General features: G+C 51.0%; 1 protein-coding gene across 6 annotated transcripts in view; it reads left to right on the top strand.

Moving 5' to 3' along the window:
* LOC308620440 (synaptotagmin-9) overlaps positions 1-21,481 on the top strand; it is a 389,294-nt gene that overhangs the window by 235,164 nt on the left and 132,649 nt on the right. Inside the window, exon 1 of one of the 6 annotated variants that reach the window (XM_081239998.1) lies at positions 1,842-1,937. The exons of the other annotated variants lie outside the window; for them this stretch is intronic. The gene's annotated coding sequence lies outside the window, so the exon portion shown is untranslated. Of the gene's footprint in view, positions 1-1,841; positions 1,938-21,481 lie in introns of those variants that run through there. 6 annotated transcript variants of the gene reach the window in all.

Below are 21,481 nucleotides of genomic sequence, written 5' to 3'. Positions count from 1 at the left end.
TATAGTTGATTTACAATGTTGTATTAGTTGCAGGTGTACAGCAAAGTAATGCATTTATATATGCATATATACATTCTTTTTCAGATTTTTTTATTATACATTATTACAAGATATTGAATATAGTTCCCTGTGCTATACAGTAGATCCTTGTTGTTTATCTGTTTTATATATAGTAGTGTGTATCTGCTAATCCCAAACTCCTACTTTATCCCTCACCCCCCTTTCCCTTTCAGTAACCATAAGTTTGTTTTCAATGTCTGTGACTTACGCCATTTCTTAAAAGTGATTTTTAAAAAGTAATTGTATAGTTCTAAAGAACAGACTAGCATTTTCTGGGGACTGTGGGTCTACCAGGGCAGTAACATGTGGGATTTGGAAACACCCATGAACTCGTGTGAACTGTGGCAGCCTTCTCTACAAAAGCCTCTGTGCTGCTATTTTAAGGAAGTGAAAGAGAACTAAAGAGTGTCCTGTTGTAATACAACTCTTGTGGGCCCCAGCCTTCCTCTGCTGGCTTTGCCCTTGGCCTGCATCTGGCCAGGTTCCTGCAGTGGCCAGAGTCTCATATTTGCCAGGGTGGCTTAAGTTTTGTTAACATGTGCAAGTCTTCTGGGCACACTGGTAATTTCAGACCACCAGGATAGTATGAAAAAATATGTGTCTTGAGGAGTTTGTCAACACTCCAGCCCGTAGAAATGTGGATAAAAATTGAGGTTAGGGCAGTAGTGTCTCCTGCCTGAGCTGGGGACTATGCCAGAGTCCCTGGTGTGATGCCATCTGAGGCCCACAGGGATTTTCATCAGCCAAACTGAGCAACCAATTCTTGGAGATCCAGGCAGGGCAACAACCTAGCAATACAACCAAAGGGGATTCAGGCCCTACACTGGGGTAAGGCACTGGACTAGGTCCCCAGAGTCCAGTGCTGCCCCGATTCTACAATCCATTCCTGCGGTCAGACATAGCCAAAGCTTTTCTTGCGCCTGTGGAACCTCGCCTAAGCGCTAAGCACAGGGCAGCGCTGCTTGTCCCCAGCTGTTCACAAGAATGGGTGTCAGTGACTGGCGCCAACCACTAGAGGGACCTCCACCCCAGGTTGCGGGGTTCAAGTGCGGCCAGACCCTAGGGTAACTCAGGCTTCCGAACTGGGGGCGCTCAGAGACAAGAAATGAGGCTACTGTCAGGCCAACCTCAATTTGAACGCGATCCCAGGGGCCCAGAAGTCCGCACACCCAAAAGGTTGCTGCGCTGGGAGTGCCTCTAAAACGTTTTTTCTATGGCTTCTGTCTCTTTGCAATTCTCGACACAAGTTCCCTTTCTGCCTTTCTCTTTCATTCCCTACGGCCAAGGAGCGGTGCTGAAGGGCTGGACAAGCCCGGGGACAGGGAGCTGAGAACCGCCGGGCGACTCCCCAGGGCCGGAAGGGTGCTGGAGGGGGAGGTGACCAAGAGCGGAGCGGGGCTCCAGGGAGGGACGTGGCCTCCTGAGAGAGGCGGGGCTTGTGGGGGGAACGGTAAGCTTGGCCTAGGGGGCGGCGCCGGAGCTGGGGCTGGATGGGCGGGGGCTAAGCAGGTTCGAAGGGGCCGGGTTGATGGGGCCGGGTTGATGAGGCCGGTCCCTGCGGAGCTAGAACCCTTGGCGGATGGGTCCCTGCGGGCAGCCAAGGAACCAAGAGGGAGGGGGCGTGGCAGAGGGGCGGTCCCGGGGGAAGGTGGGGCGGTGGGGAAGCGGGCGCTGCGGGACGAGCCTCCCGCGGGTCCCCGCCCCCGTCACGTGGGCTCCAGACCCGGCCGCTGCCGGTCGGTCCGCTGGTTGGTCGGTTAGTTGGTCGGTGGGGTCGGTGGCCTAGAGCTCGGTTCTCGGCTCTCATGTTCGGAGGTGGGAGGGACACGGGAAAGGCCCGCACACCTGAACTGCCCGGAGAGGATCCCCGCACCCAGGTCAGTGGGTTCTCCCCACGCCCCCAGGCCCTCTGCGCGGTCGGGACTGCGAGCCCGCGTAGGGGCATTAGCCTGAGGAACTGAGAGCACTGGAGTGTGTCCCAGGCGCGGGGGCGGGGACCCTCCTCCCCTTCTCTGGCCAGAAGACTGGGAGGAGGGTATAACTCCTGTGGATTTGCTCCGAATCTCCACCCAGTCCTGTCCGGGGTCTACGGACAGTCCGCGCCCCTACAGGTGCCCGGATGGCCCTGGAGATGCGCAGGGGGGCAGGTCACCTCAGTTCTATGTAGTATGTCAGAGCTCTCCTAAGTCAACTGGAGCAGCGGCCCAGTCTGGAGAGAGCGCCCAAGGTGGTAGGGAAGCTTACGGTCTATTTGCCCGAGCAAATGGGTGTTCCGCAGAGCGTGTGTTCAGCTGCAACGCCTTAGCTGAAACCAGCTATATACTGTAATTGCAAAAATGCAACATGCTTTTCCAAATCTCAAGCCACTGCGTCCCAGTAGACGGCAAGATGGGGCTAGTTCTGTTTGAAAGTGGGCTTCTCTCCCTCATGACATCCTGACTCCAGACCTGCAGTTGTTCCTCAGATGAAAATAAGATTATATATTTAAAGACCAGAACTTCCGAAGTTTGCTTAAGATCAAAACGGGCGTTCTGGCCAGCATTTAATCCGCTTACAAAGCAGATCCAGAGTATTATATTTTTACTTTTAGAGCAGCTGGATATTTGGTATAGATCCGTCTCCCTTTCCATATTTTGGTTTACTTCCTGTCTCATCTCTCTCCTTCCTCTCCCAGTTCCTTAATCGATTATTATAATACAAATTTTATGTTGCATTCTGTGAAGTTGAATGCCCAACAAAGGTAGTTTGGCTGTACACAAAATTCATCTTCAGCACGTTCAGTCTTTGATTATTATTTGTGTCATATGAAAAACACAAAATATTTGATTTATAGATTATTTTTCCTTGGGGCTTGAGAGGCAGCCTGTTTGTAATCTGCTTAAATTCATATATAAACGACTTCGAAGTGGGAGAGCAGGGAGACTGGTGAACTTTTCACTTACTGCATTCATCCATAATTTTAGTTAATACCTTATTGTTATTATTACTTTGAGATTTGGTGATGTGCTAGTTATTAGCTTATTGCTACTGTAGAGACAAACTGAGCATCATAGTCTCCTTTTTTTAAAAAAAATAATTTTTGGCTGCATTGGGTCTTCGTTGCTGCACGCTGGCTTTCTCTAGTTGCGGTGAGCGGGGTCTACTCTTCTTTGCAACGCGCGGGCTTCTCATTGCGGTGGCTTTCTCGTTGCAGAGCATGGGCTCTAGGTGCTCAGGCTTCAGTAGTTATGGCATGTGGGCTCAGTAGTTGTGGCACACGGTCTTAGTTGCTCCGTGGCGTGTGGGGTCTTCCCAGACCAGGGTTCGAACCCGTGTCCCCTGCATTGGCAGGCAGATTCTTAACCACTGCGCCACAAGGGAAGTCCCCAGCATCATAGTCTCTTTACTGGGGTAGCTATGGCAGTTGCTCTGACTTTTAAGACTACGTAGAATGAGATGAATGCTATGAAGGAGGTAAGAGCAAAGAGTTGTGGGAATTTGTCTTTCATCTGAGTGCGGAAAATCTGGAATAATTTCACGAAAGGGGTGACGTGTGTGATGGACCTCGAAGAATTTCTCGTGGGTTTCTCCAGGCAGAGGTGAGTAGAGCGTAACCTGGGCTGCGAGAGCTGTGTAGGCAGGCAAGCACTTTGTAGCCATGAGAAGTGGCAAGTGGCCCAGCTTGGCTCCTATAGCTAATGATAAACAATAAAGCTGGTGACAAGGAAGAAACCTATTCCCAGTGGGCCATGAAGGCCAGGTGGAGAAGTTTGGGCTTTGAAAACATGAGAACCAATAATGGGTTTTAAGCAGGAGATTGGCTGATGGTTCTGTGCGTTTAAATTCGGGGACCTTGGCCCTTGACCCTCTCAACCTCCCAACCTCCCAACCTCCAGCCCAGAGAAAATCCAGTAAATATTTGTGAAATGAATGGTCAAGCAACACTTTGTAGCAGTGCTTTTCAACCTTTAACAAGCTTAAGAGTCACCTGGGGATCTTTTTCAAATGCAAATTGTGATTCCTAGGTCAGAGGTGGGAGCTGACATTCTGCATTTCTTACAAGTCCTCAGTGGTTGCAGCCCCTTCACTATCGATAGCAAGGATTGAGAACAGTAGTTTGCAAACCTGGCTGTGCCTCAGAATTGCCTGGGGAGCTTTTAAATTACTCACATTAAGTAGGTCTGGCCTGTTTTCACCAAGTTCCTCCGTGATTCTGTTGAAGGCCAGGTGGGAACTGCTGGGGTGGACTTTGGCCGGGCTGTGAGAAGCAGTGACCGGTGGGAAAAGACCTGGAGGTGGAGAGGCCAGTTAGGATGTGGAAGATCAATTAAGATAGAAGTGAGGAGGACCTGTGTTGGACCTCAGAGAGGGGACAGGCAGGAGAGACTAGAGAGACAGAATCTATGGGCTAGGGGGCCAGGCCGAGAGGTGAGGAGGAAGGAACAAGAATTGAGCTTTGGACAAGGAATGGCATGGCCTTTAGACTATCACATTTGTGATAATATTTGGAAGTTGTTTTTTACTTGGCCGTCAAAAACATTTCCTTCCTGATATACAGATTTGTTCATGACACTCTTGCTTAAAAGCCTCTGGTGGATCCCCTTTTGCAAAACATGAGAAGGGAGAGCTATTATGAACTGTTGAGGCATTTAAACATTTATTAAGATCCCAGACTGTGCACCCTCATTCAAGAGGTGACACTCGGGGGGGGGCAGGGGGAAGATGTGACACTGTCATCCCTTGGTGTGGGCACAACTAGGCTGAAACTCTTGGCAGCCTTGTGTTTTCCTGAGTCACTTTTTCCTGCTTCCTCCTTCCTCAGAGCAGTTCCACTTGATGTTTTCATGGCATCATTCTTTGGTTTCAACACTTGCTGACACCTGTGTGTCTCAGTTTTTGCAGAATCCACAGCTGGTCTCAGAAAGGTGGGCTGTATCCTTTGTAGACTCTGAAAGCCAGGTCATGGGGATTTTCATGAGGGCCATTCTTATCTCTCTCACACTCAGTAAATAATCTAGGAGACGCCGTCTTAGAGCGTCTGTTTACCTTTAGACCAGATTTCCTTAAGGCCTTGTGAGTTCCCAGGAGGCTGCCAACTCTCAGCTTTGTCTTTGGGAAATTTATGATTTCTATTTGGTGCTCCTTGGTGATTCTTACTTTCATTTCCTATCTCTGTCACATACACATTTATGCACGCTGAGAACCCAGCTTTCACTGTGCACAATGCTTTTAATCATCATGTTCCATGTTGTGTAATAATCTTGGCCTCTGTAACTCAGCTGTGGATGGAAGGTATAGGCAAGGTGGGATAGGATCACTTCTCAAAGGGATAAAGTATAATATCCTTGTTTGGCATTCAAGGCTCCTCCGCAGAAGCTGGCAATAATTTGACTTACCAGCTGCATCTCCACTGTTCCCCAAACTGAGTAGCTTAACAATTTCTAGCCTTTGTGCCTCTCTGCCTTTGCATACGCTATTTCCTCTTCCTGGGAAGCCCTTTTGTCTCTGCTCTGCCAGATGAATGAACTCTTACTAATCCTTCAAAATGCAGATCAAAGTCTTGAAACACCTCTCCTCCCCCCACCCGCAAGTTATTTTTACTCTTCTCTCTAAATTGTACTAGTATAGCATCTGTACTGACAGATGTCTTCTATGGTTCTTAACACACTTCATTTGCATGTCTCTATCCACACCCCCTCCAAACTCTGAGCTGCGCTGGGGCTGCATCCGCCCTTGTGTTGGGCCCTACACTCAGCAGATGTTGAGGAAGAGTTTGTGGCAGGCAAGGGCCTTGAGCCCTTGAGTCTGTTTTGCAGTGTTGGCTTCAGTCAAAGGGTAAAAAGGGCAGGTTGTTTTGTGTTGGAGATGAGGGAAGGAACAAGAGCAGAACCTGAAAGACTAGGACAAACCTGATGAGTGGTCCACAGGGCTAGAGTCATAGGGTGGGGTGGGGAGGGGAAACTGGGAGAAATGATGCTGGAGTCTCAGGCTGGGGAGAGATCCTGGAAGGTCTTGAAAGTTGAAGTTAAAGAATTAAAATGTAATACTGATGACCTTGAAGGTCTTTGAGTATGGAAGAGACAAGGTGAAGCCTGTGCTTTCAGGAGGATTCAAGGCTGAGAAGGGCAGGTTGGAGGGACAGGAAGGAACTTCTTATGAGAATGAGCTGTTGGAATAACCCACTGAGGTAGATGAGGACCTAAATCAAGGCAATGGCAATAGGGGTGTTGAGGAGGTGAGTGAGCTTGCCAAGAAATCCTGCAGGATTTGGTGACTGATTAGATGTGAGGGAGAGAGAAAAGAGTCAGATTGGACACTGACATTTTGTGCTAGTTTGCTGGGAGAAGAATGAGGCAATTGTTAGCAGCATGAGAGCATGGAGGAGCTTCTTGGAAAGGGGAAGGGAGATGAGGGTGGTCGATTCCTTTTGAAATCAGGAGGGAGCCTTGGGTAGTTTCTTGCATGCCCCTTATGTTTTTACCCATGAGGATGGTGAGGCCCAAAGAAAGCTACCCAGGGTCACCCAGCTGCTGGTGGCAGAACTCAGGCCTTCTGGCCTTGAATTCTGCCCTTTGTAGCACAGTGGGTTTGGCCAGACGAGAGCTGCCGGAAGGTGCAGATGGAGACTCCATTCGGCAATGAAAAACGAGAAAGAGACCAGGTTTGGGGTGAATTCATTCTGCAGTACAGCTAAGGCTGGAGTCTTGTAGGTCAAAGACTCAGGAGGAAGTGTCTGCGGCAGCCAAAGCCACTGGGGGGTGTGAAGCCTCATGAGACCTTCTTTCTCTCCTGTGATCTATGGGGATGTGGGCTGACGGGAAGTAGGGAGTGCTTTTATGGCATCTACACTCTTATACTTGTTAGTGCTTAGTGTGAGTACATGCGTATTAAATTGTTCTTCTGGGAATGCAAGCACCAATCTCTCAGTTCCATGGGAAGATGTATTCCAGGGACCCAAACTCCCACCACCCCACTCCCTATCGTCAACAAACTTTAGGGATGCCTCCAACCAGCTATGAGAAGTTGCCAGTGTAGCACTGGAGTGGGGACGGTGGGGTATGCCTATCCGGGGAAGGCAATCAGCCGTGAGAACTTTTTCCAAGCCAGGGCCTGTGTGTAGGGCCAGTGTCAGGGATTTAGATGGTTGAGTGAGGGCCACAGCTGTCTGATAAGGAGGGAGGACCTTGTCTAGAGTCTGCACTGCTGCCAAGAGCCTCAGTGGCCCTGCGGCTGGGCTTCCTCCCCTCCTTACCTTTCCCTTCCACACCTCTCTGCCTGGCCACGCTCCTCAGCCTCCCAGGATGAGTCCTGCCTTTGCCATGGCACAGTGATTACCTCATTTTGCTAAGGCAGAGCTCGCTTAATGCATGTGAAACCTTTAGGTTATTGCCTGGCATATGATAATTGCCAAATGAAAACAGACACAAGAAATGCTGGGATTCAACTTTCAAACTTGTTAAGCCTCTTGGTTCTTCTTTTTTGGCCTCACCGCACAGCAGTTGGCGGGATCTTAGTTCCCCGACCAGGGATCAAACCCATGCCCCCTGCAGTGGAAGTGTGTAGTCCTAACCACTGGACCGCCAGGGAATTCCCAAGCCTCTTGGTTCTTTTTGAGTTATGTAGCTGGGTCTGGCAAGTTTCTACCTCATCTTGTTTTGAGTGTGTGTGTGTGTGTGTGTGCGCGTGCACATGTGTGCTTTACTAAGACCAAAGTGCGTGCACAAGCCTGCTCACCCATGGTAAAATATCACAGATAGCCGTAGGTTGCAGACAGGATATTTGAGTTGTACGTGTGTCAGGAATGACGTATGCAGAAGTAAGTGGGTGGTGGGCCTACTAACAAACCTCCAGGAAGAGGCTGTGGGGAACTGATCCTATCACAGTCGTTCCCCTGCCTACAGGTGCTGTGGTGTTCCCAGGAGCTGCGCTCTGGGTACATCTGTTTCTTCCTGGAATGAGGGCAGGCATAGGGAAGGAGGTGACCCAAATCCCAGGGTTGCCCTGCCTGCTCAGGGACAGCCAACGCCTGCTGGTTGCTGGGCATGTTTGGTGGGCATAGTCAGACCCCTGCCCTGAGTCCCAAGTAAAGAGATAAACCCACAGTGACTTGTGTGCATGGTTGGAATGGCCCGCTCAGATGTGGCTGGGCCTCTCGCCTGGGCAGGGACCACTCTGACCGAGAGGGCCACTCCCGTGACTGCACTGGGGTGTCCTGAGAGGTCTTCTTAGCAAACTTTTCCAACCTTCTTCTGGCCAAAAGGCCCAGAGAGCCCACCAGAAGGAACTCCTTGGGTTGACAATATGTGTGTTTGTGCATATGTGTGTGTGTGTGTGTGAGAGAGAGAGAGAGAGAGAGAGAGTTGTGTAGAGGCCAAGGGATCTGCTGTAGGGACTAAGGGAACAGAGAAGGGCAGAGCCACAGTTCAGGTTAGGAAGACGAAATATGGGTTACTTTTGTTCCTTGCATGCACACATAACAACTCCTCTCTTTAGGGGTGACTGTTTCCTCCCCACAACACAAGGCTCTGTTTCTCTGCATCAAAGAGGTTTTCACATGTACGGCTGGCTTGACCCTGGACTGCTTTATGGATGAAACAGAGGTGTATGTTGACTGGCCCCAGAAAGCTGCCTGCAGAGGAAAGATGGAGAGGAACTTCTGGCTTTGGTGGGTTTTACAAAGGGCTTGTCTCATGAGGCAGGTAGTGTTATTTCCATTTATGGGAGGCAAACAGGTACCAGAGGAGGAAAGTGATTTTTAAGGTTCCAGAGTATTCACTTTAATTTATTGTCCTAACTGGGCCACTTCTGAGAATGAGAGGAGGAGGCAGATGCTGAGCTGGATGGGACCCTGGGAGACAGGACTGCCTCAGGCGTACTGGGATGTGTGGCATCGAACTCTAAATTCTGTAAGCAATGCGGGGGGTCAGGGGGGAGGCGATGGGGGAGAGGGGATTAGAGTAGGGCGAGGGGAGAAGTTAGAACTGGAATTTGTGTGAGAAAGGAGGATTCTTCTAATTCGACATTTTACCAAAGCAAAGGAATAGTTCTTGGCTCTGACACTTGCCCTCGACTGCTTGTCATGAGAAAGTTTTATTACATAAGCTCTTCCTGCAAGCAGCCAAGACATCTGGTTCTTCGATGCAGCGCTGCTGTCCTGGTAACAACAAGCACCACCGCCCTGCCCTGCGTGTCCGGCTGGGTTTTTGCTGTGCGGCTCACTGGAGCTGCACAAAGCCTCTGGCAGGGGTGTTGTCCTGCTGGAGAAAAGGGCACTGACTCCTCACTCACCCCCTGACTCCAGCATGGCAGACGGTGGGTGTCCTCTACCGTGGGGACTGGGACTCCCTCATCTCCGAGGGCCCTGCAGCTCACTCTTTCATTTAAATCCTGGCTCTCCTCAGACTTGCTGTTTCTCCTTTAAGCAAGTCTCTCCTTCTCTGAGCTTGAAGTTCCTCGCCTGTCAAATGGGAACAGTACTAGGTCGATCTCACCTGCTTGTTGTAAAGATAAATGAGATGATGATGCGTATAAAATGTTGGCTACAGTGCTTGGGTGTCGTAAGTAGTAAGTGGTATTATTATCATCCTCTTCTCAGAAAGCCTGGCAAATATAGTTTGTCAAGAGGAGTGATTTACACCAACCAGAGGGCTTATTCTGAAATTTCAGGGGGGAAGTAGTATTGTCTGGGCCTCCAGATGTGACCCCCATGGTGGAGGGGAGCAGGAGGTCCCAGAGGCAGAAGTCCACGGCAGGGTGAGGGAACAGGCTGATTTCAGATGGCCGGTCGCCAATGTACAGGACAAGGACAACAAACAGAGAGCTCAGAGCCCAAACCAGCTCCATGGGACATGCTGGGGTGAGGTCAAAGTCCTGCCCTTAGGCTCCAAAAATCAATTCATGAGTTTTCTACCCGGCCACGTGGAAAAGCCCACAGAACTTGGCTTAGCCTGGCTGCATTAATAGAAGTCCTGACTTTAGACCTTGCTGGGGAGAGGGGTCATCCCCCTTTTCCCTGCAGTGGCCAAGACTGGCCACACCTGGAGGCGGTACCCTGGGCACCACACTTTGGGAGCAGGTGGAGGAGGGCCCGTTACTGCATCAAAGCTGGAGTCCCTGTCCTGTAAGCTCCGGAAGGTCCTGGGGCAGACAGGAAGACACGGGATTGGAACTGTGATTTTTAGGTGGGCAAGGGAGCTGCCATGTTGTGCCTTGCTCAGAGGGCAGGATTGAGGGGCCTTGGTGGTAACAGTACAGAGGATTAAAGAAGAGGCAGATTTCAGTTTGGCATGATGTAAGAAATTCCAAATAACTCAAGCTTCCCTCTAGGGCCGGGTGGCTCTTTTAGAGCATGTTATTGGAGTCTACCTGAAGAGGGTATTGTCCAGACAGTACTGACTCGAGAGGAATTTGTGAAATAACTGAGGAAGCAGACTTGGCCAAAAGGGTGTAGGTCTCACTAAAAGTACTGTAGGATTTGGGGGGATGATTGTTGGCTTCTCAGCAGAGAGGTGACTTGCAGCAAATGTAGGGGGGAATGAAAGTGGAAAGCTGGGGAAGGGCGGCCGTGAAGCTGTTCAGAAGCTTCTCTCTCCCACCCAGTACAGGTGTTGGGAGAGAGGAAAGACTCTGAGGAGGTGCCTTTGTGGGCTGAAAGTTTGAGGTCACGATCCCAAAGCGATTGTACTGTGTGTATTCTCTGCTGATGCCTACCTTGGCCTGACCACCTGACTGGAGCATGAAGGCTCTTATGGACTCATGGGCCCTTCCTTGAAGATTTCGAGAACCCAGAGTCCTGGTACCTGCAGGACCAGGGCCATGCGGTCTGAGACAATGAGCTCACAACATCCAAGAGGTAATAGCGGGTGTAGGAGGGAGCGATCCAGGAGGGCGATGGGCACGACACTGGGAATTCTGACCGACTGTCTGCAGCCTGGGTCACAGAACAAGCTTCCAGATCCGAGAGGGGACAGGGAAGGGCTGTGGGCAGCAGGGCCTTATTCAAGTAAGCTGAGGTTTTGGGTGGGGTGAGTGGTGGGAGGATGGAGAGCGCTGCGGTTAAGCAACGTGGATGCCTGACGGGCACACAATCCTGGCTGGGGTGGCAGGGAGGGGAGCCCGCCAAGGCTGGTAGGAGGGAGGCCAGGGAAGCCCCTAAGTGAGAATTGGCCCACTGGATCTAGGAAACTCTTATAGCAGCAGAGGTGGGGCATAATTCCTAAGTATTCTGGAGTCAATAGACTTGTGACCTAATTTATTATTTCAGTTGCCATTATTTTTTTAATTTTTTTTTTTTTTAACCATCCTCCGTGCCAAGAACCGTTATGGTGGGAACACAAGATGAGTAGGACATGTCCCCTGCCTGGATGGAATTTAAGGAATGTACCCCTCATTCAAAATAGGCAGTAATAACTGCAGAGAAAACACAGTGAATGTTCAGAGAAAGGAGAGGTTGGGGCACCTGGCTTGCCGAAGATGGGGCATTTGAGATGTGTCTTGAAGGAAAGAGGGACCAGAGACACCCCGTTCTATGGGGGTGAAGGAGGGCATTTCTAGCAGAGGGAACAGCAAAGTTCCCTTACCGCATGGGGCGGTAAGTTAAGGGGCACGGGTGGCAAACAGCCAGTGGTTTGGTTTGGCTAGAGCTGGAGGAGGAAGGGAGGCTAGACAGGGAACCAGGGACTGGAAATCATCATTTATTAAGCACGCACCATGCGTCAGGCACTGAGCACAGACTCGTCGGTGCTCACATCTCACGGGAGCCTTTCAGGGCTTTAGCGGAGGAGGAAACTGACTCAGGATAAGTGACTTTCCCAAGGTTCCCTAGCTGGCGAGTGGTTGAAATAAAATTGATGCCCCATCTATCTGATCCCCAAACCCATGTTCCTTCCACTCTATCTTGCCGCCACCTCGACAGTCCAGATGATTCGGTCTTAAGTTCGCCATGAAGATCAGCTCTTCATGTTGAGGCAGGAAGATGGTCAGATGACATTAGCCTGTGAGAAGCACTTGGTGGACGTGGCCAGGTTGCCATGATGCACACCCGGCCCCAAGGTGATGTATACGCGCATGCACACACACGTATTTATAAATTAAATCTCTAAAAAATAGTAGGAAGTTGCACAGTTGTTCATGGTGTCACAGAAACTGACATTTCCTGAGCACTATAGGCAATTGCTGATTTCCTGGGCAAATTCCTCTATTTTCTCTCCCACTCAAAGTATATTAGAATGGGGCAAGATAACAGAATCTTCTCTAATTTAAACAAAAAAATTCCTTTAAAATTTTATTTATTTATTTATGGCTGCGTTGGGTCTTCGTTGCTGCATGCAGGCTTTCTCTAGTTGCGGCGAGCAGAGGCTACTCTTTGTTGCAGAGCACGGGCTCTAGGTGCGCGGACTCAGTAGCTGTGGTGCACGGGCTTAGTTGCTCCACAGCATGTGGGATCTTCCTGGACCAGGGCTCGAACCCGTGTCCCCTGCCTTGGCAGGTGGATTCTTAACCACTGCGCCACCAGGGAAGTCCCAAAAGATTCCTGACTTTAGCTACTTTATCATTAGTAACAAGTTCCTTACAGCCCACCTGTTGGGGCCCCCAGGGTGTCAGCCGTCAAGGGATGTTAAGCAAGATGGTGGGTTGGGAGGGTGGGGATGAGGATGAGAGAGAAACCTGAGCCATAGCCCAGGTGGAGCTGTCGGGGTGGAGAGGAGGGGCCGACCTTTCTGGAAGTGTTTGTTGGGAGCCTGTCCGTGCAGGGGCGTGGAGTGGGCGCTGAGAGCCTGCGTGAAGGGAGAGCATTGTTTCCATGGTGTCATGTTCAGGGTCTGAGCAGGTGGGCGCTGCTGGTGGCTGCCTGCTGAAGCTGGGGTACTTTCTTATCCTGTGTCCTGTGGAGCCAGCCGGTCCTCATTGCTGATCAGGTCTGCACAGGGCCACTCCCTCTGTCCAGCTCGGCCTGCCTCCTGGAGCTCGGAACCCAGACCCAGCTCTGCCAGCCACACCTGGCTTTTGTCCTCAGGGTGGACCTAGGGTCTTTCAGGCTTCCTGATGGGAAGGTCCCCCTAGGGAGGAAGCCCCGAGAAGACCACCTAGGGAGGCCGGGGTGCTGAGGAGGGCGTATCTGGGCTGCAGTGTCTTGGGATCTCGTGTTACAGGGTGCTTGGGGGACAGAGCTGTACCCCTATGTCCCGCCTTTGAAAACGTAAAGGGCTACTCCAGGGACACAAAGCTGGTCTTCACATGTCATGATTACTTATATTTGACAGAAAATTTTATTTTTTATCTCTTTGACCCCACCATGAAGCTTGCAGAATCTCAGTTCCCCGACCAGGGATTGAACCCGTGACCACATCAGTGAGAGCCTGGAATCCTAACCACTAGGCCACCAGGACACTTCTGAAAGAGAATTTTAAATAAACCTGGTGACAATCGAGTGAGGGATGGCAGTGGTGAGAGGGATCCTGCAGGGTGCGTAAGACACGCATCTTGTTGCATCACTGTCACACACCCGTGTGGAGCCCATTCCTGAGTGACTTGGGGGTGCTCGCCTGTTTGCTTCTAAGTGTCTGAGAGTGAGGCGCCCACTAGGTGCAATTGGGGGCCTCTCTGGGACACCAGTACCACTCGGCCGTCTTCTCTCAAGGCCACCTCTGAGTTACTAAGGGTTCTCACGACGCCAGTGCCTGGGGCCTGGGCCCTCCTGCTCCACAGATGTGGTCAGAATTTTGCCCTTCATCCTCCCAAGCCCTGGAGCCCAGCTTCAGCTTTAGCCTCCATGTTTGGGGTCCCCAAATCCATCTCCCCAGCTGTGACCTCTCTGCCAGGTACCTGCCTTCAGATGGCCCGTGAACATCGTAAACTCTGCCCGCTCGCCGCCCCTAAGCTGGGTGCCTGGTGGGACTGGCAGAATGACTGAGCAAGGCACCCAGGGGCTGTAAGAGCGCGCATGTCATCAATTACCTTACCTTTCTGGAAGGCCGTGCTAGAGAGACACAGAAAGCACAGAGCAAGTGTGCTGCGTTGTACCCTAGGGTTCCCCTAATTGCAGGCTGGCCTCAAGAGATTTGGCAATTTCTCAAAGGGAGTCAGTGTTGCATATTTTTTTCCTGATCCCAACATTTAGGCTCTGATAAGAGGTCTTGGCTAACTCCATCTTCTGGAATAGTGCAGTGGGGACACAGTCTCTGAGAAGGGCCAGGCACTGAGCTGGGTGGTTGACTCTGCCCCCCTAACCCTCTGACCAGCCCTGTGTGAGGCAGTTGGTAATATCTTCATTACACAGTAACCTGAGAGGTTAATCTATGTTACCCAAGGTCAGAAACTAACCCAGCTCTAAGCAGTAGAGTCAGGATTTAAACCCAAGTTGGTCTGACTCCCAAGCCTGGACTCTCTCTGTTGTATCTTGCTCATCTCCTTCAGGGGAATGAGGAAGGAGCTGCAAAGACTCAAGGGTCCAGATTGGGCTGGACTGTGGGCCTCTGGTGTAAGTACTGCCTTCCCCTTCTGTGGTCCTTTTGCATCACACAGGCTTCTACACCTTTCATTGAGACTAAGGAACTGTTCAGGTGTCTCCCATGGGAAAATAATGGCCCTGCTTTGTGGAAAAGACGAGGTGAGAAAGATGGGAGAGAGGCCTCTAGGAGCTGTTGCAGTTGCTCCCACTCCCCTGGGGTCAGACTGACAGACTTCCGGGAGCCAGACCTCATGGATCCCCAGGGAGGGGAGACCTCTTGCAGTGCAGTCCCCAGCCGGCTTGTCTGTGGTCTGTGAGTATGTGTGCAGATGGGGGATTCTTGGATCACTTTTCTTAGGAAAGTCCCTGGGCCACTCTCTGGCCTAAGTACTCTTAGGGGAGGGAAGTGATCTGAGTAGCAAGTGTCTTGTGACTGGTGAGCTGAGGTTAGGGGACCGGCTTTGCCCCTCCCTCCCCCCATCATATGCTGGATTGTTAAATTGCCTTGAAGAGAAGTGGGCTGGGCCCAGGGCTCATGGCTCCTTGAATGCAGCTTGACAGCTGGTCAGGCTGCGGGGTCTTCACGTTTACCTCCTTACAACATACCAACATCTGGTCTCACTAAATGGTCATGGTCCCCAGGCATGACCTGACTCGGAGCTGACTTACAAAGAAGATAGATAAAGGACTGTCAGGAACTGTCCTTACCTGGATGTTGTATAAGATCTGGAGATGCAAAGCCATCTCCCTTAGACTGAGAGGGAAGAGGAACACCAGTGGATGAGAACAGAGACCCACATCTCTGGAGAGGAGGCTGCCTTCTTCCCGTAGGTTTGTCCAGCGTGTGTCCAAGATCAGATGGGGGCATGTGTCAGTTTGCTACGGCTGCCATAACAAAAATACCACAGACTAGGTGGATTAAGCAAGGGAAATTTATCGTCTCACGATTCTGGAGGCTAGAAGTCCAAGATCAAGGAGTCGGCAAGGTTGGTTTCTTCGGAGGCCCCTCTCTTTGACTGTGGACAGTCATCTCCTCCCTGTGTCTTCACAAGGTCTTCCCTCTGTAACTGTCTGTGTCTTTATAAGGATACCAGTCATATTGGATTAGGGCTCACCCTAATGATGTCATTTTTAACTTAATTACATCTTTAAAGATCTTATTTCTAAATACATTCACATTCTGAGGTACTGGGGGTTAGGACTTCAACATCTGAATTTGGGAGAGGGGGATACAATTCAGCCCATAACAGGATGTTTCCAAAAGCCTCAGTGAACAAGACTCGGTGTCATGATGAGGGATGGAGAGGCATTCACTGCTGGTCCTGCCAAGGGAACCAGGAGAGGCAGGTAGACTCAGCCCAGCCAGTGGAGGACGTTTGATTGGCTTTGTCCAAAGGCTCAGCCCAGAAAGCCCTATTCCCTGTAGTCTGGGCTCTCTGGCAGCAGTGGGTTCTGCCTGGTGTCTTCACCTGGCTTCCAGGTGGCCCTCAGCCCTCCAGTGAAGACAGAGCTGCTAATCTTCCACTAATACCCTCCAGCTAGGCCTGCAGAGGGAGCCCCCTTCTCTGACAGAGGCAGGAGCCGGGCTGTTGCCCATGCACATAGCCCATCTTTAAGGAAATTCTTTGGTCTCCTAATAATTTAAACTTTTTTTTTTCTTTTTTTAGTGCAGAAGGAAAGCTATTGCATTGATTCAAAATTAAACTGTTTAACACTTGTTGAAATGAAGGTTCAAAATACAGAATAAATGTTGATTAATTCAATTAGTACTTACCAGGGGCCTGCCAAAGTGCTGGGGCCTGTGCTCCTCCCCAGGCAGCTTGGGAGGCTCGTAGGAGGTAGCTGGCTGCAGGCTAAAGTTATGCATGAGGCCCCTGAACACTCCAGATGATAGAGAAAACTTGCCAATTAAGATCCGTGTTTTTTTTCCTTGTTGCTTAGCATTCTAAAATAATAGAATGAGGAGAAATGCCTGGTTTTATCGTCCATTAGGGGAAGTTACATCTTCTCCCATTGATGCTTTGGGAATATAATTGCATTCATCAGTTAGCTCATGCCAGGCCCAAGCACAGTCAGGTTCCCCTTATGGCAGAGGTGCCTTCACCTCTGAGTATAAGACCCCAAAGAGAGGGGGCCTCAGGTGTGGAGAAAGTAAGAAAGTGGATACTGGTTGCTGTTCTCTGAGGGTGGACAAGTGAATAGCACATCCTCCTTGCTCTCAAGCATCTTAATTTGGAAGGGGAGACAGACGTATTGAGGAATCACATAAACAGAACCGGAAAGGAGATGATAAACGTGAGTGCAAGTGTGGCAGGAGCAGAGTGGAGGCATCCACCACCTTTGGGCCCTGGGGGTAGCGGTGTCAGGAAAGGCTTCCTTGGGTTGGTGCATTTGGATAAGTTCTTAGAATGGGTGAGATTTGAAAATATAGGTGGAGAAAAGCATCCCAAAAAGAGAAATTAGAGAAAACAGGAAAAGTTTTCCGTATTTAGAGAGTAGGAAGTGGCTTGACCGAGAGCACGGTGAGTACAACTGGGAAGTGAATCTTTTTGGAGGACTTGGATGGCTGAGCTACAGAATGCAGCTTTGTTCCCGAAACAGTGAGGAACCACGGAGGCTTTGAGAGCGGAGGAGTCATGTCATGAGCTTTAGGAGCCATACCCTGCCTTCTCTGGGAAAGAAGGGTTGAAGAAGAGTCAGCTGCAAGTAGGAAGTCTAGGAGAGGCAGCCTTGGAAATCCAGGTGAGAGATGGTGAGGGTCTGGACGGTGGTGAGTCATAAACATGGAAATGAAGTATGGATTATCCAGGGAGAGACTGTAGAAGGAAACCAGAATCAGCCCCAGGGCAGTGAGTGGAGCTGAGATATGGGACATTTAGTGAAGGAAGGACCCAGAGAGCACTTTGTCCCAAATGCCAGAAGAGGAGAGTCTCGGGTTTGCCAAGGAAAGCGATCCCAGCTGACACTGACCGATTGCCGGTCTCATGTTACCTTCACAGCCACTCTTGAGGAAGTACTTTTATTATTCTCATCTTATAAATGAGGGAGCGGGGACACTGAGAGTGAGCGTCCTGCCTTAGGACATGTGCATGGCGAGTGAGAGTCTGAAGCAGGGATTCTGAACCCAGGCAGTCCGGTTCTCCAGCTTGTGCTTTAACCTCACCCTGCACGTGCCGCCTCTCAAGGAAATAACCGAAGTAGCTCGATGGACGAGAGAGCCCATCAGGCACATAAGTGGAAATCTCATAGAGAATGGGAGGTGAGCCCTTAGGCAGTGAAGCAGGGGAAGAGCTTGAAATGGTAGCTGGGGGATGCGGGCCAGAGGATGTGTTCTAAGGTAGCAGAGGCTTTGATGTCCGTGGGGGCTGGGAGGAAGGAGCAGAAGAGGGGGAGATGTGGATTCAGCCTAGAGAGGGAGTAATGGAGAGGTTCGGCCTCAGTGATGGTAGGTTAGGGGATCAAAGGGCGGAGGGGAGGTTTGAGGTGGAGAGAAAGGGGACTGAGGGATTCCGTTTCTCATCAGAGAAAGATGCAGGAGTCTGAGAGGAAGGAAGTAGGAGGCTACAGATCCGGGTGCACGAGTGTCTGATGGAGTTGTATACATCGCTCAGCGTCCGTCCGCGAGCGCAGAAGGCAGAAGGCAGCAGAAGCACTGCTCCCCAGCTCACTCTGCCTCTCTGGTCTTGCCCTGCCCTGGCCCTCCCTCAGTTGGGGAGGCGGGGAGGCAGAGCGAGCTGGGGAAGTGGCAGGAGAGAGGTGGGCGGAGCTTCAGGGGATGGTCCTGCGTGCTGACTGCTGATGGGGCCTGCGGTAGAAAGACCTCCACCTTCACTGTCCAGAGTGTTGGGGTGGTGAAAGGGGACACTGAGTCAGAGGAGCGGGGGAGGGTGTTGGAGAGCTCCTGAGGTGGGGAGTGGGGATGGGGGACATGTTGCCATAGCCTGGTTGTACTTGGGGAGGGGGCACCCAGAGAGCCCTGCAGGTTCCTCTGAGAAGGATCCTTCCCTCAGGTCCTTGCCTGCTTCTGCACTATTGCTGGAGAAGAATGGGCAGCTCCCTTCAGTGGTTCCCCTTGCCTAATGAATAAAGGCCAAGCTCTAGAGGGTGAAATGCTGTGAGAGGACCTTCACAAGCTGGTCCCGGCCTCATTTGCTGCCACTCTTCCCCTGTTGTTCTCTGGCCACACAGAGCTACATGCATACCCCACCCCTCCCCATACCTTGGGGTATACACTTTACTCCTCTTGCAATGCATTTGCTTAGTGCCTGCTGCCCACCTGGAGAAATCTCACTTCCTCTGTGAAGCCTTCTGAGATTGCCCACACTGCACTGGTCTCTCGTGCCTCCTGCTGCTGCTGTGCCCTGAGCCTGCCGAGCTTCCCTCTCCTGGGAGCCACCTCCTGGTGTGTTGTTGCCCTGTGTGTGTGTCTTTCTCCCTGGGAATCCCCAGGACCTCCATGGTGCCAGGCACCCGAGAGCTTCCCCTTGGATGTTCAGCAACTTGAACAAATGGATGACAAGGTGAACCTCGTTGTCATAAGATGTTCAGGAAATGGTTGATTTTTGAAACTCAGCCTGTCTTTGAAACTAACTTCCATGTGATGTTTTCCAAGTTACTTGCCTCTTGAGCTAGTCACATCAGAGAACTGACATTCGCAGTTAATTGCCATCCGAACTTAATTTTAGAGAGGATGGGAATTTCAGGGAAATGATGTTTTTCTTCTCACAAAAGAATACCATGGCTGCTTTAAAATTAGACCATTAGGGGCTTCCCTGGTGGCGCAGTAGTTGAGAGTCCGCCTGCCGATGCAGGGGACACGGATTCGTGCCCCAATCTGGGAAGATCCCACATGCCACAGAGCGGCTAGGCCCGTGAGCCCTGGCTGCTGAGCCTGCGCGTCCGGAGCCTATGCTCCGCAGCGAGAGAGGCCACAACAGTGAGAGGCCCGCGTACCACACACACACACAAAAAAAGTAGACCATTAATTTATGAATTTCTGAAGTCTACGTTGGCAAAAGCCAAAGTTTGTTGGCTTTGGCTCACGGATCCCAGATAGAGGCCCAATTCTGCATGCAACCTTCACAGTCTAATCGACATGGATGAGGGATGAAAGATTTTTGGTCCTTGGTAGGTAAATAAGTCTTAAATTCATTTTTTTTTCACCTCATAGCATCTACCACAGGGTTTCACAGATGATAGAGGGGCAAATAGTATTTGTTAAATAGATAAACCAATCTAAAAAAATAATATATTGATTTTTGTGGGTTATGCATCTTTATGAGAATTGTTCTCCATTCTGTGTATCTTTTTTCAGATAAGATACTGTCTTGTTAACAGAGTTGAAGCGGGGCAGCGGGCAGAGACCCCATGAAGATACGCAGGGCAGCAATTAGCAGAGAGTCTCATGGCCCCAGGTGTTTGAGCTCTTGTGGTTTGGACATGGAAACAAGCTTCATCGTCTCCCAGCTCTTTACCGCATCGAGCAAATCTGCAGGACAGGGCAGTGTGGCAGGGAGAGCAGGCGGAGACTTAGGTGACAGACAGGCGGGACTCTGGGAACACTTCAGAGGCCATGGGACCTCGGCACTGTCTTAATATCTTGTGTCTCAGCTGCCTCTTTTGTACATGGGGCTGATAATTGTACTATATCCCTCATAGGGCACTGTGTCACCAGGAAGATTAAATGAGCTAATGAAGGCAAAGTCTTTTTACAGGGGCTGCCGCGTCTGTTCACCCTCCGTGAACTTGCAGGCAGGTGGCTTACAGACAGGTGGAGACTGCCTGGGCCTGGAGGGAGCTGCTGTCATTCGTGGACTGTGGCCGGCCAGCTGTGGGGCTGGGGCAGGCCACCAGATCTCAGCTAGATCTTCCAGCAGGCGAGGTGTTTGTCGTGTGGCCTGGTCATTCGCATCCCAGCCTCAAAGGGGACTCTCTCGTTTATGTTTGCTCCTCAGACCAACTCGTTCTGAGACGCTCAGAAGGAAGGAAAAGAACCTCCCATCCCAGGTTCTCTGGGCGCCTACAGGGAGTCCCACCGCAGTGAAGACAGGGATGTACTTGTCTTCAGCACAGTTTTGAGGGGCAAACTGGTGGGAGGCCTGGTGATGCTGTGCCCCCGGACGCTGTCTGGCTCCCCATCTCACTCTTCCCAAAGGCACAGGTCCCTGCCTGGAGCCACTCCCCCCACCCCCCCATCCCTCTCCTTGTTGGAGCGCCTGTATCCTTTGTCTTTTGAGACAAAAGATCCCCAAGAATACTTAGGGCAGCCCAACAGGGAGTGGCTGGGAATGCCCAGTGCACACAGCTCACTAATCTGCCCAAACTGTTCCTTGGCAGGCAGGTCTATTTTAAGGCCCATGGCCTTGGTCACTGAGATTGTTGTGGCCTCTTTACCACAGTGATAAATCCTTGAATTGGGGAAAAAGACCAGCTTGGGGACAGAATGTCAGGAGCAGAAAATGGGAGGTGAGCACAGTCAGGAAGGCGAAGCAGATGTTTAAAAATCTTAAGCAAAGGCATTGAGAGAAAATCGACATCACCTCTCCCGGTTCCTTCAGCCTAGAGGGTCAGCTGTGCTGTTTGCGTGTGGGTGTGACAACCTTGCACTCTCTCATACCGGTTTCCCGGCCAGAGCCCATGTCCCTCCTTGTGGGCTGGGCTCCAGGTGTCTCTTGCTCATGTCTTTGGGGTGGTGTTTCTCTGAAGAAGCCTGCCATTTCAAGGAAGAGGAGGATGCCACTCCTGTGTCTGGGGGAACAGCTAAGCCAGGAGGGGTCCAGCTCACGGTGCCTAGAGGTGAGGTCAGTACCTGGTGCTCACTGAATTCTTCAGAGATCAATGTTCAGCTTTGGGACTGAGTCCCTGTTACATGTTGGTGGAAGAGCTGTTTGGGACCATGGAGCCCTGTTTAAAGGGCTGTGGTTTGGTGAGAAGGGTGAGTGCTTTTTAAGTAAGTGCTTAAATGGAAGCATCTGGGTTCAGGCGTGCCTAAGA

Source organism: Mesoplodon bidens, assembly GCF_964165515.1.
Source record: "Mesoplodon bidens genome assembly, chromosome: 7".
NCBI classification, from domain to species: domain Eukaryota; kingdom Metazoa; phylum Chordata; class Mammalia; order Artiodactyla; family Ziphiidae; genus Mesoplodon; species Mesoplodon bidens.
The sequence above is the reverse complement of the archived record's forward strand: the minus strand, read 5'-3'. Positions and strand labels throughout refer to the sequence as shown.